Source organism: Macrotis lagotis, chromosome X (assembly GCF_037893015.1).
Source record: "Macrotis lagotis isolate mMagLag1 chromosome X, bilby.v1.9.chrom.fasta, whole genome shotgun sequence".
Lineage (NCBI taxonomy): Eukaryota > Metazoa > Chordata > Mammalia > Peramelemorphia > Peramelidae > Macrotis > Macrotis lagotis.
The window spans coordinates 668,542,584-668,558,061 of NC_133666.1; the positions used below are offsets into that span (position 1 = coordinate 668,542,584).

General features: G+C 41.9%; 1 protein-coding gene across 14 annotated transcripts in view; it reads left to right on the forward strand.

Moving 5' to 3' along the window:
• Nucleotides 1–15,478, forward strand: part of PITPNM2 (phosphatidylinositol transfer protein membrane associated 2) — a 261,092-nt gene that overhangs the window by 76,398 nt on the left and 169,216 nt on the right. The window lies entirely within an intron of this gene.

Consider the following 15,478-nt stretch of genomic DNA (forward strand, 5'->3'; position numbering starts at 1 on the left):
TTGTCTGACACGCATTAGTAAATCTAAGCTAGAGAAGGAGAGAAAACAGTTGCCTTAAATCTTACCCAGGGGAAAATGTGAATTGTTTCTTTTGGTCAAGCACCATGAGTCATGAGGATGAGATGTTTGGTGGTTTGGTTGCCTTTTTCTGGGTCTCATCTGGATTTTTGTGCCCTCCCATTTGTTGGGAGAGCCTTAGAGAATGCCAGAGAAGGAAGGACCCTTAAAAAATAGAATATTAGGGGTAGCTAGGTGGCGCAGTAGATAGACCACTGGCCCTGGAGTCAGGAGTACCTGAGTTCAAATCCAATCTCAGACATTTAATCATTACCGAGCTGTGTGGCCTTAGGCAAGCCACTTAACTCCATTTGCCTTGCGAAACCCCCCCCCCCCAAAAAATGAATCCTTTGTCAGAAACACTAGTTATAAAAATTGTTTCCCAATTTACTATATTTCTTTTGATCTTGGTTAGTGGGGTTGTTTTTTTTTCTTTTTGCAAAAGCTTTTTTTTTTTTAATTTTAATGTAATCAAAATTGTCTAGTTTGTTTTTATTGATGTTTTCTAACTCTTCCTTGGTCATAAACTGCTTTCCTTTCCATAAATCTGACAGGTAAACTATTCCTTGATCTCCTAGTTTGCTTATAATATTTTTTATGTCTAAATCCTATATCCATTTGGATCTTATCTTGGTATAGGGTGTGAGGTGTTGTTCTAATCCAACACCTGGTAGATTCTTAATGAACACCTGTTAAACTGATGACTCTAAATCCCTGGGGGAAAATGTTTGAGCTAAACAGCACAATGGTTGGGTCTCCCTTACTTTTAAAAGTTTTAGTGATTTTCTGAAGTACATTGTGCTACTTTTCTACATGTGAATAAGGTTACCATTTCAGAGAGAAAAAGACAGCTTTAGATCTTTGATCTGTCTGGGATCAAATAACAGGGATGTTGGGAATCCCTTTGGTGTTTGTGTCCTACCCTGCCTCTTCTTTGGTGGGGATGGAAGGAATGGAGAGGGAAGGTCCCATTGACACTCACAGGAGCCCAGGATCTGGTCCTGGAAGAGAGCCTCAGGGGCCTCTCACTTTAAAAAGAAAAAATAAGATTGGGAGAGGGATTTGTCTAGAGTCCTAGAGGATATGTCAGAACCTAGGATTGGAACTTAGGTTTGCTCAGAAGAGTCTTATCCATTAATGGAAGTAATCCTAGGCGAGAAGTGAGAACCACTTTTCAAGGTGCATAAATGTTTATTAATATTTAAAATATTAATATAGATAAGCTATAAAATACAATTTCCCATTAAAAACTGCATTAGATTAAGTGCTGCTTGAGATCTGAAGAAGCTCGGGGACACAGTGGATAGAATGCTAGGCCTGGAGTCAGGAAGACCTGAGTTCAAATCTCTACTTAGATATCTAGAGCTGTGAGATTCCCTGGGCATTACTTAACCTATATCTGCCTTAGTTTCCTCATTTGTAAAAAAGGAATTATAACAGCACCAACTTCTCAGGGTTGTCATGAGTATCAAATAAGATAATATTTGTAAAGCTCTTAGCATAGTATCTGGCATACAGTCGGCACTTAATAAATGATTATCCTCTTGTTTCTTTGAGGGGGAAATAGTGGGGGAAGGTCAGGGTTTATTTTTTAACTTAAGCTTTGTGCATATTATTCTAGCTCTGGGCTTTAATTCTCTCATAGTTAAAATAAGAACATTGGACCGGGGACCTCTAATGGCCTTTCCAACTCTAAAAAAATTTTGCTTCTGTAAGGAGAGCTTCTTGGAGGAGGTAGCATTTCATGTTTACTAACTTGGTGACGCTGGACAAGTTACTTAACCTCTGCCTCAGTTTCTTGAAATGCACAATGGAGGATACAAATAACACCAATCTCCTAGGGTTATTGTGAGGATAAAATGAGGTATTTGTTAAGTGCTTTGCAAACTTTAAAGTGCCACATAAATGCTCATTATTATTTATAATCATTATTGGAACTGGTCTTTAAAAATAAGGAGGAATTCAATCAATGAAAAAGGCTAATGAGGGCATTCCTAGAATGGCCTCCCTCTTGATTTTTTTTTTTAAGATTTTTCAAGGCAGTGGGATTAAGTGGCTTGCCCAAGGCCACACAGCTAGGTAATTATTAAGTGTCTGAGACGGCATTTGAACCCAGGCACTCCTGACTCCCAAGGCTGGTGCTCTATTCACTGCGCCACCTAGCTGCCCCTTCCCCTTGATTTTCAGTTCTCTGCCACACAAGAAGAGCTACTATAGTATGGGCCTTTCCCTCTTTTTTTTCTGATCTCTTTGGAATATAGACCTAGTGGTGATATTTTGGGGTGAAAGGGCATGCAGTTTTATAGCCCTTTGGGTAAAGTTCCAAATTGTTCTCAAAAATCGTTGAATCAGTTTACAACTCTACCAGCCGTGCATTAGTAGACCTGTTTTCCTACATCCCCCTCTAGCATTTGTCATTTTCCTTTTCTGTTATATTAGCCAATCTGATGGGTGTGAGGTAGTAACTGGGAGTTGTTTTAATTTGCATTTTACTAATTATTAGTGATTTAGAGTTTTAGAGCTCTAGATAAGTTTGATTTCTTCTGAAAACTGCCTGTTCAGCTCCATTGACCATTTAACAATAAAAGATTGCTGATTGAGGTCAGCTCCTTTGACCATTTAACAATAAAAGATTGCTGATTGAGGTCTCCAACTGTTTCCCTTTAAGTCTTGTCTTAATTTTATGACTCACCTGGCCCTGAAACTTGCTATGTGATCTTGCACTAGTCCCTTTCCTTCCTAGAACTTCAAGGGACCACACCTCATGTACTCACATAACTCATAGTGTGTTTCTGAGGAAAGCGCTTTGTAAAATTCCAGGAAATGTGTTGTATAACCTAGGTTTGAGAACTGAGAGAAACCTGAGAGACTAACTAGTCCAAAACCAGTTTTTGGCACAAATGAGAAAACTGAGGACTGAAAGACAAAATCACCTGCCCATTGATAAACAGCTGTTAGGTGGTGGGGCAGGATCCAAATCCAAGTCTTCTCAGTCTCCCCTCCTGCCTCTCTTTTGTCTCTCCTTTCCATCACTAGTTATTTTAATCCTAGTTAAGATTGTGATGTTTAGTTTTTAATAAAGGTTGCTATTCTGGTAAAAGCTCCATTTACTCTCTCCCCACCTGCCTTAATTAACAAGCCCTGTGGGAAGTCTGCTCATTCCTCCTGTAAAGCTAAGGTTTGGCCAACTGACCTGGGGCCAGGGTATCCTAATGACAGACAAAAACTTTTGCAAAGCAGTAAGGAAATTTGAGTCCTGGGCTGGTCAAGTGAACCCACCCCTCTGAAATCGGGATCAACAGCTCACCTAAAATATGGCTTTACATGTGTTTTTTTTTTTTTTTTTGCTTTATTTTTCTGGAGGAATCTATGCTTTCCTTCATAACATAACCATTATGGCATGTTTTACATGATTACACATTTATAATCTAAATTAAATTACTTGCCTTCTCAATGTTGGGGGGGAGGGCACAAGGATGGGAGAGAATTTGGAACTCAAAATTATCCCTACAGATAACTAAGGGAAAAATAACATAAATAAATTTTTTAAAAAATATGATTTTAGTGTATTCCCTAGATGTCTACCTTGTGTTGGACACCTGGGAGGACAGAAACCAAGATAGAAGAAAGTTCATAGGAGCTTTTCTTTGGCTGGTGACTTCTGCATCCATCTGCATTGTGGAGAGTTTGTAAAATTACATTCAGGAAGCATTTTTTAAGCATCCAATCTATGCTATGTTGGTTACAATGATTTCAATCTAGGGATTGAAAGGAACAGGGACAAGTCCTGAGATTTTATCCTCCTGACCGAAAAAGAAACAAATCAACAGGCCCTGTCCACAGAGAGTTTATATCTTACTAGGGACATGCAACCCTCATGGAGATAAGGAAATCTAAGATAATTGGGGGGGAGAATAGAGGCAATATGTGCAAGCCCACAGTTTGGAAAGACTTTCTGAAGGAGGTGACCCCTGAGCTGTCCTATCCAAGACGGGGAGATATCATCCAGTCTTTGGCCCTAGGGAAGCCACCTCCCCCCTTCCCAATCTCATCTACCAGGATGACTGAGATGAGTTCACATGATTGTTGCAAAAAAAAAAAAAATTAACTGCAGTAGCTTGGCAGCCAAAAAAAAGGCTAATCAATATTACATTTCGGTCATTTATATCTGTATTGATAGAGCAAAGCAAGTTTATATCACTTTAAATCCCTCTTGTGTCTCAGTTCATTAACTCTTATTTAAGTTTATGGTATTAAAAGTACTAAGTAGATTCATCTTTGAAATATTTAAAGTTGGGGGGGCAGGTCTGACAGTTATATGAGACTCAGTTCAACAGAGCACATAGAAGGGTGGCCTTGCAGTTAGGAAGATTGGGACTCTGGCCCGCCTCTTATTTTAGCATTGGGTGTGCTGGAATCATCTGAACTTGGGGAGTCAGTTGTTGAATTTGCAATATGGACTGTTACACCTTAGAAACTGACAAATTCTGCTAATTAGAGCTTGATTTATTATTTAACTAGACTTAAAGTGATGGAAAAAATGTTAATGCATATTAACCTCAAAAGTGGGTAGTGTTTACACCCCCACTCCCCAGCTGGTAGTTAAAAATGTACCAACCTACAATGACCCTGGTTATCTTCAGTGCCACTGGTCAGTTAATTAATTTGAGTCATATTTTCCCCTATCTTGTACTAGTATAACTGTTTCTTTAAACCAATTTATTTTCATCATTTATTCTCATTAAATTCATTTTATTTAATCCAGCCCCATTTTAGATGACCAGGATCTTTTTGAATCCTGTTTTCACGAAGTGTTACCTATTAAGCCCTCCCAGCTTCATGCCATCTGTCACTTTGATGTGCAAGCCTCCTTGTCTTTGTCTAAGTCATTGACAAAAGTCTATGGGGGAATGGTGCTTGGTAGCGTGTAAGCGTCACCCTATATCATTCATTGATACATCTCCAGAGAGACTGGCTGGGTACATAGCACTAATGGATACTTAGGATAGTAAAATTTGAAGTTGGAAGGAGACTTGGATGTCATGCATTCCAATTCCTTTCTTTTACAGATGAGGAAATTGAGGCCCAGGGAAATTTTTAAAGTTATTTACACTTTTTGTTTTTACATCACACTCTCTTTTAGGTTTAGGCTCCCAAGAATTTCGGTCTTCCTTTGTAATAAAGAATAGTAGGTTAGCAAAAACAGCTGATCCTTTGTATCTATGTCTGACTATAGGAATGAATGAAATGGAAAAAAAAACATTTATTAAGTGCCTGCTGTAGGCCAGGTACTATAGGAAATTGGAATACAAACAGAGAAGTGATAGCTCCTTCCCTCAAGGAACTCATGGTGAATTCAAGACCTGTAAGGGAAGGGTGGCCAAGGAAGGGGACTTTGGTCTGGGGAACTTGATGATAAGTGAATAGAGTCACTGTTAGTGGTGACTTAGAATTAATGATAATTTTGAAAGTCCCCAGAGCAAGAGGTGCAGTTTGTTGTTCACTTGTAACTGACTGTGACCCCATTTGAGTTTTTTTTGGGCAAAGATACTGGCGTGGTTTGCCATTTCCTTCTCCAACTTATTTTACAGAGAGGGAAACTGAGGCAGAGTTAAATGACTTGCCCAGGATCACATAGCTAGTAGGTCTCTGAGCTAGGATTTGAACTTGGGTACTCTGTCCGTTGTGCCCCCAACAAAGACATCAGAGCAAGAAGTAGAGTTTGGGGCTTGGGAGAAATACAGCAGGCTGAATTTCCATTGTGGATCCTTCATTCTCAAAGAAAACCATGACACATAAATTGTTTTTGAGTGAGGGGCTATTGTGCTACGTCACCAGCCTCACTTTCTTTTCCAGAGCCATCTGGGTCCAGTGGCCAGATATGGATCAGGATGACTGGGGATGACTCTGGATGTAAGGCAGTCAGTGTTAAGTGTCTTGCCCAAGGTCACACAGCTAGTAAGTGGCAAGTGGGTTTGAACTCCTGTCCTCCAGAGTCCAAGGCCAGTACTCTATTCTCTGCACCACCTAGCTGCTCTTCCATGGTGGATAAGTAGGAAACCTTGTCCAGTCTGTGATTAGAAGGAGTTGAGGGAGCTACACTCACCCAGCGTAGAGTCCCAAAATGAGTAAATTGACTCTTTCAGCCATCATGGTCCATGGGTGGGAAGACAGTCCATGACACATTTTATATTTCATTGCACTGGAGATTGTTAGTATGTGATTTGTCCAGTGTTGGTCAGTGGCCCCCAAACCAGGGTTCCCCTTGACCATCATCCACTCCTCTATCATTAAGTGGCTTGCCCAAGGCCACACAGCTAGGTAATTATTAAGTGTCTGAGGCCAGATTTGAACTTAGGTACTCTTGACTCCAGGGCCTGGTGCTCTATCCACTGCACCACCTAGCCGCCCCTCCTCTGCCATTTTAAAGAGCAGAGTCACATGCAAACTCCAGTCCTGACTTTGCACAAGAGCCCACGCCTTGTCCTGCTTCAAGTTTGTTTTCCAGAGATGGATGTGATATGAGCATAGACAGTAACACAGACTCAACCCTTCCCTCCACATACACCCCCACCCCCAGAGCTATGTGGGGGAGGAATAACTAACCAAAGACAGCCTTCAAGCCCACTGTGAAAAAAAAAGTGCGAGATTTATGTTCTTAATAACTTCATGCTCTGGTCACAGTTGTCTTAGTGGTGAAAAAGAAGGCCTCTTTTGCATTTTTTCCCTCTTAGCCTGGAGGGAGTCATTTCTTTGTGAGCCTGGGAGGGCTGCCATGTTTCACCTGCCCCATCCATCTAGCCGCTTGCAAATTGCATATCCAACAAGGTTGCTCACGCTATAGCAAATTGGTTGGCTGTCTGCTGCAATCTACTTCTTAATGGAGTGATTTGGACTTCAATCAAGCTCAGAAATGAAGTGTCTTGGGAGGGGGTGAGAATGGGGGGGGGGAGGCTGGAGGCTACTAGCTTTCTACCTGAGGACTGGAGTTATATCTGGCAGGAGGTGCCTGTAATAGTAGTAATAACAATAACACAGATATGCTATATGGACTGAATAGCTTTTAAAATATAGAGATATTAAGAGAGGAGATGAGAATCCCACGGTAACAGGAGGAGGTTGCAAGTCCTCCCCATCATCCCGTCTGCTGCTGCCCAAGTTGTTCCGAGGGTGCTCTCAGTGAGCTTGCAGAAGATGAACTTGCATGTTAACATTTTCATTTGATTCCCATGTTAGGTCCTGAGATGTCACTGTTGTTGCTGAGTGGTTAAATTGTGTCTGACCTGTGGGATTTCTTGGCAAAGACACTGGAGTGGTTTGCCATGTGCTTCTCCAGCTCATTTTATATCTGAGGAAACTGAGGCAAACAGGATGAAGTGATGCTTGGGGTCACACAACTAGTTGAACATGACTGAATAACAACAAATTTCCTGACTATCTTTCCCCTATTCTGCCTAGCTGCTGAAAACAGAAAAGAGCCATGACAAGAATAGAGACTTGTTCACAGAACTGTTCTCCAAACTCCACTGAGAAAGAGGAGCTTGGCTGAGAGGAAACTACGTTTTGGCCATCTTTATATATATAATCGAGTTCCTGTTGCTTGTCTCAAGAGTAGGAAGGAGGGAGAGAATTTGTAACTCAGAATTCTTTAAAATGAATGGTAAAAAATGTTTTCTATGTGTTTGGAAAATATTGAATGAAATAGATAAAATATAGTAAAAACCAATAAACAAAAGTTTAATGAAAAAGATGAGATGATGATGATGATGATGACAAAGACAAAATCAACAACTAACATTTCTACAGAGATTGCTTTTCCATTTGCAGAGTCCATACTGTGCATACCTGTGCACAGCTCACACCCATCCTATATTGTGCTTTCCTAGGTTTAAAGCTATAAAACAAAGGCATTGGAATAGATGATACTGAGTCTGTTCTCTCCCCAAAGTTGGGGATTATATCTCATTTGAATAATCAAATGTCTAGAGTGATAGAATTTTAGATTTAGAGCTGGAAAGGAACTCATGACATCTGGTTCCACTCCTTTTACAGATGAGGAAACTGGGGTCTAGAGAGGGGAAACCTTGCTCGTGGTCAGGTTGTAAGCAGCAAAGCAAGGTTTGCAAGCCATGTTGGATCTGCCTTGCACGGTGGACCCCAGTTGCCACTAGCTCCATTCAATATTCAGCTTAAAAGCTGCCTTTTACCTGGACCACTCCTGTCACTCCCCCTGGGATCCAGCCAAGCCAACTTCCTTCCTAGTCTATTTACCCTTCCCTTCCTGGTCTGTCTGTTTGCCTTGAAGCTGGCTGCTTCCCATGCCAGCAAGGTTGTCTTTCCTCTCCTCTACCATGAATCCCTCATTTTTGCAAAGCCATCTTTGATGGTAGAACTTTCATTTTCCTGGCTCATGAGGGTTTCCTCCCCCAAATTACCCCAAACAGATCAGTTTTGGCAGGAGGTAGCCCAGATCTGAGTTCCAGTTCAGCCTCAGATACTTACAAGCTGTGTGGCTTTAAACAAGTTACTTATCCCCAGTGTCTCACTTTTCTCATCTATAAAATGGGAATAATAATGGCATCTACCTCCTGGGCTTGCTGTGAGAATCAAATGAAATATTTCTTTAATTGCTGTAGGAGGGGCAGCTTGGGGACCCTGGAAGACTCAGACATGGTGTGATTCTGGGCAAGTCACTTAACTCCAATTTACCTCCAAAAAAGGGTTATACAAATGGTTGTTACTATTTTGTGTAAATGTGTATATATACATGTTGTGTGAACATGTAATCGCCCCCTATGGAATGTAAATTCCTTGAGGGAAGAGTTGTCTTTTATGGCTGTGCAGACTTAGAATCTGTGCATGATGAAGCTTATAGATGAGCTAATTCACCCCCTTACTTGCTAATGCTTTAGTTTATTATGTAATAATAATCATGATGATGATGATGATTGTCCTGTTTACATGTGGCATCTCCTTCCCTTGAGCTCTGTCCCCCCTCCCCAGAAGGTAAGCTCCCCAAGAGCAGACACTAGTCAGTGTTGGCCTTTGCCCCCGCCCCAACCCTGGGCCTTGTATCAATAGACATTTCATTCCTTTTGGAATGCTTGGATTTGACCATAATAGGCTTGGCGCATCTGTTGTGGAGTCTCATACCTGTTTAGATTGGATTAATCAAAGTGGAAGTTGCTAGCACTGGAGAAGGAGCCCGAAGCCTGGGACTGGAGGCCTCATTTTGCCCCTCACTGACTGCATGACCTTCGATGACTCACTCTTGGTCTTTGGGCTTTGGCTTCTCTTCTATAATAACAGGCCCTTACGTTTGGTCTCTCCCGCTCAGGTCCCTTTCAGCTCTGAAATTCTGAGTCATCTTGATAGATGGAGGAAAACCCATTATCTTTACTGTGCTTCTGACTTTCAGTTATAAAGCAGTAAAAAATTGTCTGTTTTTAGCCAACTTCGGGTCTGAGAGGTCAGAACTGAAACTGGGGCGGGGGGGGGGGGTGTTTTTGCAGTGCCAAGGAGTTTAATGATAATCATAACATATTAATAGCTAACATTTTTTCTTTTGTGCTCGCCAGTGATCTATTATAAATATCTCATTTAATCTTTGAAACTTTGGGAGGCAGGAACTATTATTAATCTCACATTAAGGATGAGGAAACTGAGACAAACTGAGGTTAAGTGATCTGCCCAGGGTCACACACTTTAGTAACAGCCTGAGGCTAGATTTGAACTGTCTTTCTGATTTCTCTCTCCATTGTATCTTACAATAATATCATAAGAAATATCTCACCCAGCTAGTCTCTGCATAAAGAATCTGTAGACACTGGTTGGGCCTTGATGAAATTAATGTTTGATTAATTACTCTGGAAAGAAAGACTTTCCTTTCCCCTACTCACTTTGCCAAACAAAACCCTTTCCTGTGTCCTCTGACATGAGATGGGGACCAATAAGGCTTGTGTTTCTCAATTCTTTCCTCTATCCTATGAGTCACTATATTAGAGGGATGTGTCCTGAGTGATGTGAACTCTTTCTCCCTTACCCTTAATTCTGCCTCAATTCGTAGGGTCAGGATAGAGCTCAGACAGAATGTGAGATCAGAGGAAAGCTTATGAACATTGACTTTCAGAACATAAAATGTGAGTGATGGGAGGGAAGACCTTAGAACATAATGTCACAACTGGAAGGTAGCTTAGAACAGAGAGTGTCAGAGCTAAAGGGCAGATTTTAGAATGTCAGGGCTAGGAGGGACCTTATAAAGAATATCAGAACATGGAGGGGGCCTTAGAACATAAATTGTTAAAATATAACATAGTGCCATAGAAGATAGAGCCCACCAACCCTGGAGTCAGGATCAGTTCAAATTTAGCCTTAGATACTTACTAGCTATGCGCCCCTGGACAAGTCACCTACCATTGATTGTCTGTAAAACAGAACAAACACACCAGAGGACCATTAAGTATGTTGAAGACCATTGATAGTCCAACTTTCTCATTTTTCAGAGGAGAGAACTGAGGCCTAGAGGGGAAGGGGACTTGTTCAAAGTTATGCAAAATTTTTTTAAAAATTGAAAACCTAGAGATCCCCTAACTCCATATGAGTTCTCCTTTTGGTGTTCTAGAGTATTCCGGAATTTCATTCTAATCCCTTCTTTCACAGAGGAAGAAAGTAGATCCTGGGAAGGAGTTTCCTGACTGAGGTCTTAAAGGAGTGAGTTACTAAGATTCTGAGGGACACCCAGACCTCATCTTCTAGCTGTTCTCTTGGGGATTTCTGAGACCTTTTCCCATGTCAGTTATTCATCTTATGACTAACTCCCAGCACATACAAGTGGGATTGAGCCAAGTTTTCCTTTGTGTTCCTGTGGGTAAAGGTTACAGAATCCCTGAAGTACCCGGGGAGGCTCCTCTATGGTTTTCTTGTTCCCAGTATCTGACCAAGAATCCTCAGCACAACCCATCTGATCTGTGGCCACCAAGCCTTCTATAGAAAACCTGTGAAGAGGATGGAGCTCCCCCTCCCAGGAAGCTTATTCTTCTCTAGGTCAGCCTCAGGTGGTCCAGCCCTGGAATCAGGAAGATCTGAATTCAGATGTGGCCTAGGATACTTTCCTAAGTGTGTGACCCCAGCTGGGCAAATCACTTCACCTTGTTGACCTCAGTTTTCTTAAGTGTAAAATGACCTGAAGAAAGATCCAGTATCTTTGTTAAAAAACCCACCCCACACAATGGAGACACAGAGCTTCAGATACCACTGACCAGCATATTGCCCCTGGATCTGCCCTCCAGGACCAAATAGAACAAGACTTATCCTTGGCTTTGTGTTTGCCTAAAAGGGCACAATCACAGAGGTTGATTGATATTTGCTTTCCTTCTTTTTTTAATTTATTTTTGAATTTTACAACCCCACCCCCCACCATCTTGCTTCCCTTCCCCTACCCCCCACAGAAGGCAGTCTCTTAGTCTTTTTTTTCCCCTAGTTTTCACAAAGCAGTGGGGTTAAGTGGCTTACCCAAGGCAACACAGCTAGGTAATTATTAAGTGTCTGAGGTCGGATTTGAACTCAGGTACTCCTGACTCCAGGGTTGGTGCTTTATCCACTGCGCCACCTAGCCAGCCCTAATCTCTTAGTCTTTACATTGTTGTCATGGTATACATTGATTTAAATTGAATGTGTTGAGAGAGAAATCATACTTTCTGGAAGAAGACCATGATGTCAGGGAAGGCAGACTATAGAGTAGGGCATCATTAATCAATTTTGTCTCACAGAATCTGGGGTAGTATCTGGTGAAGCCTCTGGACCCCTTCTCAGAATTATGAATTTTGAAACATTAAAAAAATTTATACTGGATTCAAAAGGAAACCTTTTATCGAAATTATTTATTATTTTATTAAAGTTAAAAAAATTATTTCTTAAAGGGTTCACAGACTCCAGATTAAGAACTCCTTAGACAGAGACCATCATTTCCTTGGCAGCCAGCCCAAGAGTGCATTTCCCTTTTCTCCTCCCCACCCCCCCCAGCTGTTTATTCCTTTGTTTGAATCTCAGGCTTCCTTTCTTCCCTGGGGGGGGTGGTTGGGGGGCAGAGAGACTCTGAGAGCATGTATGGTCCAAAGGGGAAGGAAGGGCAGAGAAGCCAAGGCTTTGTTCAGGTGGAATAAGGGTGCATGGACACCTCTCCGGGGCTCTGAGGCCTCCAAGGACCTCCCCCAAAATCCTTCTTTAGGTTGGGATTTCTGATCATCTCTTCTGTAGTGAAGTGGTGGGGCTGGGCACCCGGTTTCTGCCTGCCTCCTCCATCTCTGAGCATCCACCAGCTGCTTTCCTGGAACAGGAGTATTGGGTACCAGCAAAGCTGCCTCTGGCCTTTCAGATGAGGTAATATCTGTTAAGGGGTCAGCAGAGTGTCTACTACTTAAGAACAGCTTGTTCTTCTCCTTTCCTTTTCCTTTTCAGTAAACGTTTATCGATTACCTAACTCTGTACAAACCTACCCAGGAATTGGAAGGAAAAATCACCCAAGAACAATAGAGAATGAATGAATGAATGAATGAATAGACATTTATTAAGTGCTTGCTCTATACATTGTTATAGATAGACTGGGGATCCAAAAACAGAAGTGAGATATAGGCTTTGTCTTCAAGGAAGACTTTGTGATAGTGACAAGGAATGTGTCCAGGATCAATATATTGGGTAGTAATGGCTGAGAATGGCAGTGTTGCTCTGGGAAGCCACAAGAAAGGAGAGTGGAGGAGCCATAGGCCAGTCTATGGGGTGCACTGGACTTTTTTCCTGTTTCTCCTTCCTAGACTCTTCCTCCTAATGACTCCCCCAGCCCTCACCAAATTCCCTGACCTTTAGTCAGTATGGATTTTATCCTGATCTGGAGGTGGGGTGGGGATGGATAGTTTTCCCAGATAATGGATACACTTCTTTTTATCTTGTCTTTAGATCCTTGTCCTCTTCCCCTTCCCCCTAGGAAAGACAACCAGGTGGTTTGGGGAATCTGGGGTCAAGAAGACCTGAGTTCAGCCCAGCTTCAGATACTTCTTAGCTGAACTCAGCAAGACACTTAATCCTGGTCTGCCTTAGTTTTCCCAACTGTAAAATGGGAATCATTAATAGCCCCTACCTCCCTGGAGTGTTGTGAAGATCAAATAAGATAACATTTTAATAAATATTTGTATCCTAACTCCCTTCCATTCTCCCTTTTCCCTTCCTCCCTTTTTCCCTTCTTTCCTCCCTTCTTCTCTCCCTCCTCCCTTCTCTCTTTCCTTCCTCTCTCCCTCCTCCCTTCTTCCCTTCTTCCCTTCTCTCCTTCCTCCCTTATTTCCTTCTTTCCTCCTTTCCTTTCTCCCTTCCTCCCTTCTTTCCTCTCTCCCTTCTCCCTTTCTTCTCTCCCTTCCCTCTTCCTCCCTTCTTTCCTTCCTTCCTTTTTCTCTCCTCCCTTTCCTTCTTTCCTCCCTTCCTTTCTTCACTTCTCTCCCTCCCTCCCTCCCTCCCTCCCTCCTTCCTTCCTTCCTTCCTTCCCCTCTCCCTCTTCCTTTCTTCTCTTCTTTCCTTGACTGGTTTTGGTTCCTTGACTTGATTGATTTGACCTCCCACAATGGAATATAAATTCATAGAAGGCAGGGACAATTTTACTTTTCTGTCCCCCCAATGCTAACACAGTAGCTGATTTGGGTGAGCTGCTTATTAAATAAAGGAATTGAATGGTGGATTTGGGCTGGCTGTATAATATATTCCTTAGTGGAGCCATGCTCAGGGTTCATCTGTGGGATTTGGCAGCTGATCAGATGTGGGAAAGGGAAGGAGAGAAAGTCAGAAGTTCAGGCTGGTTATGGGGAGAGAGCATTCCTAGAGAGCTTAGGTGCTCCTTCAACACCCTCTGGGTATCCAGGGAGAGAGTGGAGAATGTCTTTCAATAGATAGACAACCACAACACTTAGATCATCATTTTCCCTCTTTTGGCCTGTTTCTTCATATGTAAAACAAGTGGATTGGACTTGTTGAAATTTGAAGTCTGAGAGTTCCTAAATAGAGAGACCTGGATAGGGGATAGGCAGCTATGGATAGGTTGGTCTGAATAATAGGAGGAAATACAGACCAGGGCCAATGGGGTTGTAATGAGGATCAAATAAGACAATATTTATAATATGCTTAGCATGGTGCCTGGAAGCTTCCCACTTTCCCCCATTACTCTATATTTATTTTGCATTTATTTATATATGTATATCTTGTGTCTCCTGATAGAATGTAAATTATTTATGGCAGAGATCATTTTAATGGTATCTTTGTATCCTGGTTATACAGAACACTGTTATATAGAACAGTGCCCAGCCAGTAGGTTATTAATATCCCATCTATAAACTGATTAGCATTCTCACCTCCGTCTTTATCAAAGACATTGATTAAAAAAAAAAGACCAAGCCACACAAGATGGTATGGGATGGTGGCTAGGGAAGTTGACTTGGTGTTTGAAAGGTTTAGGTTCAGGTCCCTCATCAAACCCTTCCTAGCCATGTGACTTATTGCCCTGCCTCTGGACCTTATTTCCTCATTGCCTCCAAAATGAAGGAGTTGGACTTACTGACTTCTGGGTTCCTCTTTAGATCTAAATCCTATGTCCTGGGTATGAGTATTGCTCATGGTTCTTACAGACTCTGGGATCTTAGGCAAGTTCCCTTAGGGAGTCTCTGGTCCTCAGCCTCATCCCCTGTAACAGGGCTTGCTCTAAAGCAGGGAAGCTAAGCACAGGTAACAGTGGGGATCACACATCTCTGTGTAAAGATCCCAGCCTCGACTTGGTTCTCCAAAGGAATGTTATCCAGATTTTATTATATTTTTATTAATTTTGTTAAGTATTTTAATCTGATTTAGGTCACATTTGGGAGTGTTTTGGGCTGCATGTGACCCACAGGCTGAATGTTGGCTATCTCTAGTCTGCTTGAACTAAAAGAATGTGATTCTAAGAGTTGCTCAGCCATCCTTTCAGGAGCTCCTTAAATCTTTTCCCCAAAATGCATTCTCAATTCCATCACCCGGGTGAATATATTTTTCTTGTGATATCTTGCTGTTAAGTGGAGGGAAGACCTTTTTCTCTATCAACCCTCTGATCTCATGTGTGGTCACCATACTGATCAGGGTTCTGAAGATTTTTAGTGATGATTTCCTTGATGTTATTATGGTCAGGGATTTTCCCAGGAATGTTTCTTACCAAAAGGATGGGGATGACTCTGTCTACTGGTTAAAAGTTTCACTTCTCTGCAACTTCCTTCATTGGGACTCTGAAGGACTATACATGTCCATCTGTGTGTGTGTGTGTGTGTGTGTGTGTGTGTGTGTGTGTGTGTTGGGGGTGGGGATGGGGTAGAAAGAAAGAAAGGGGAAGGGGATGACAGCAGGGAAAATAGAACCAGCT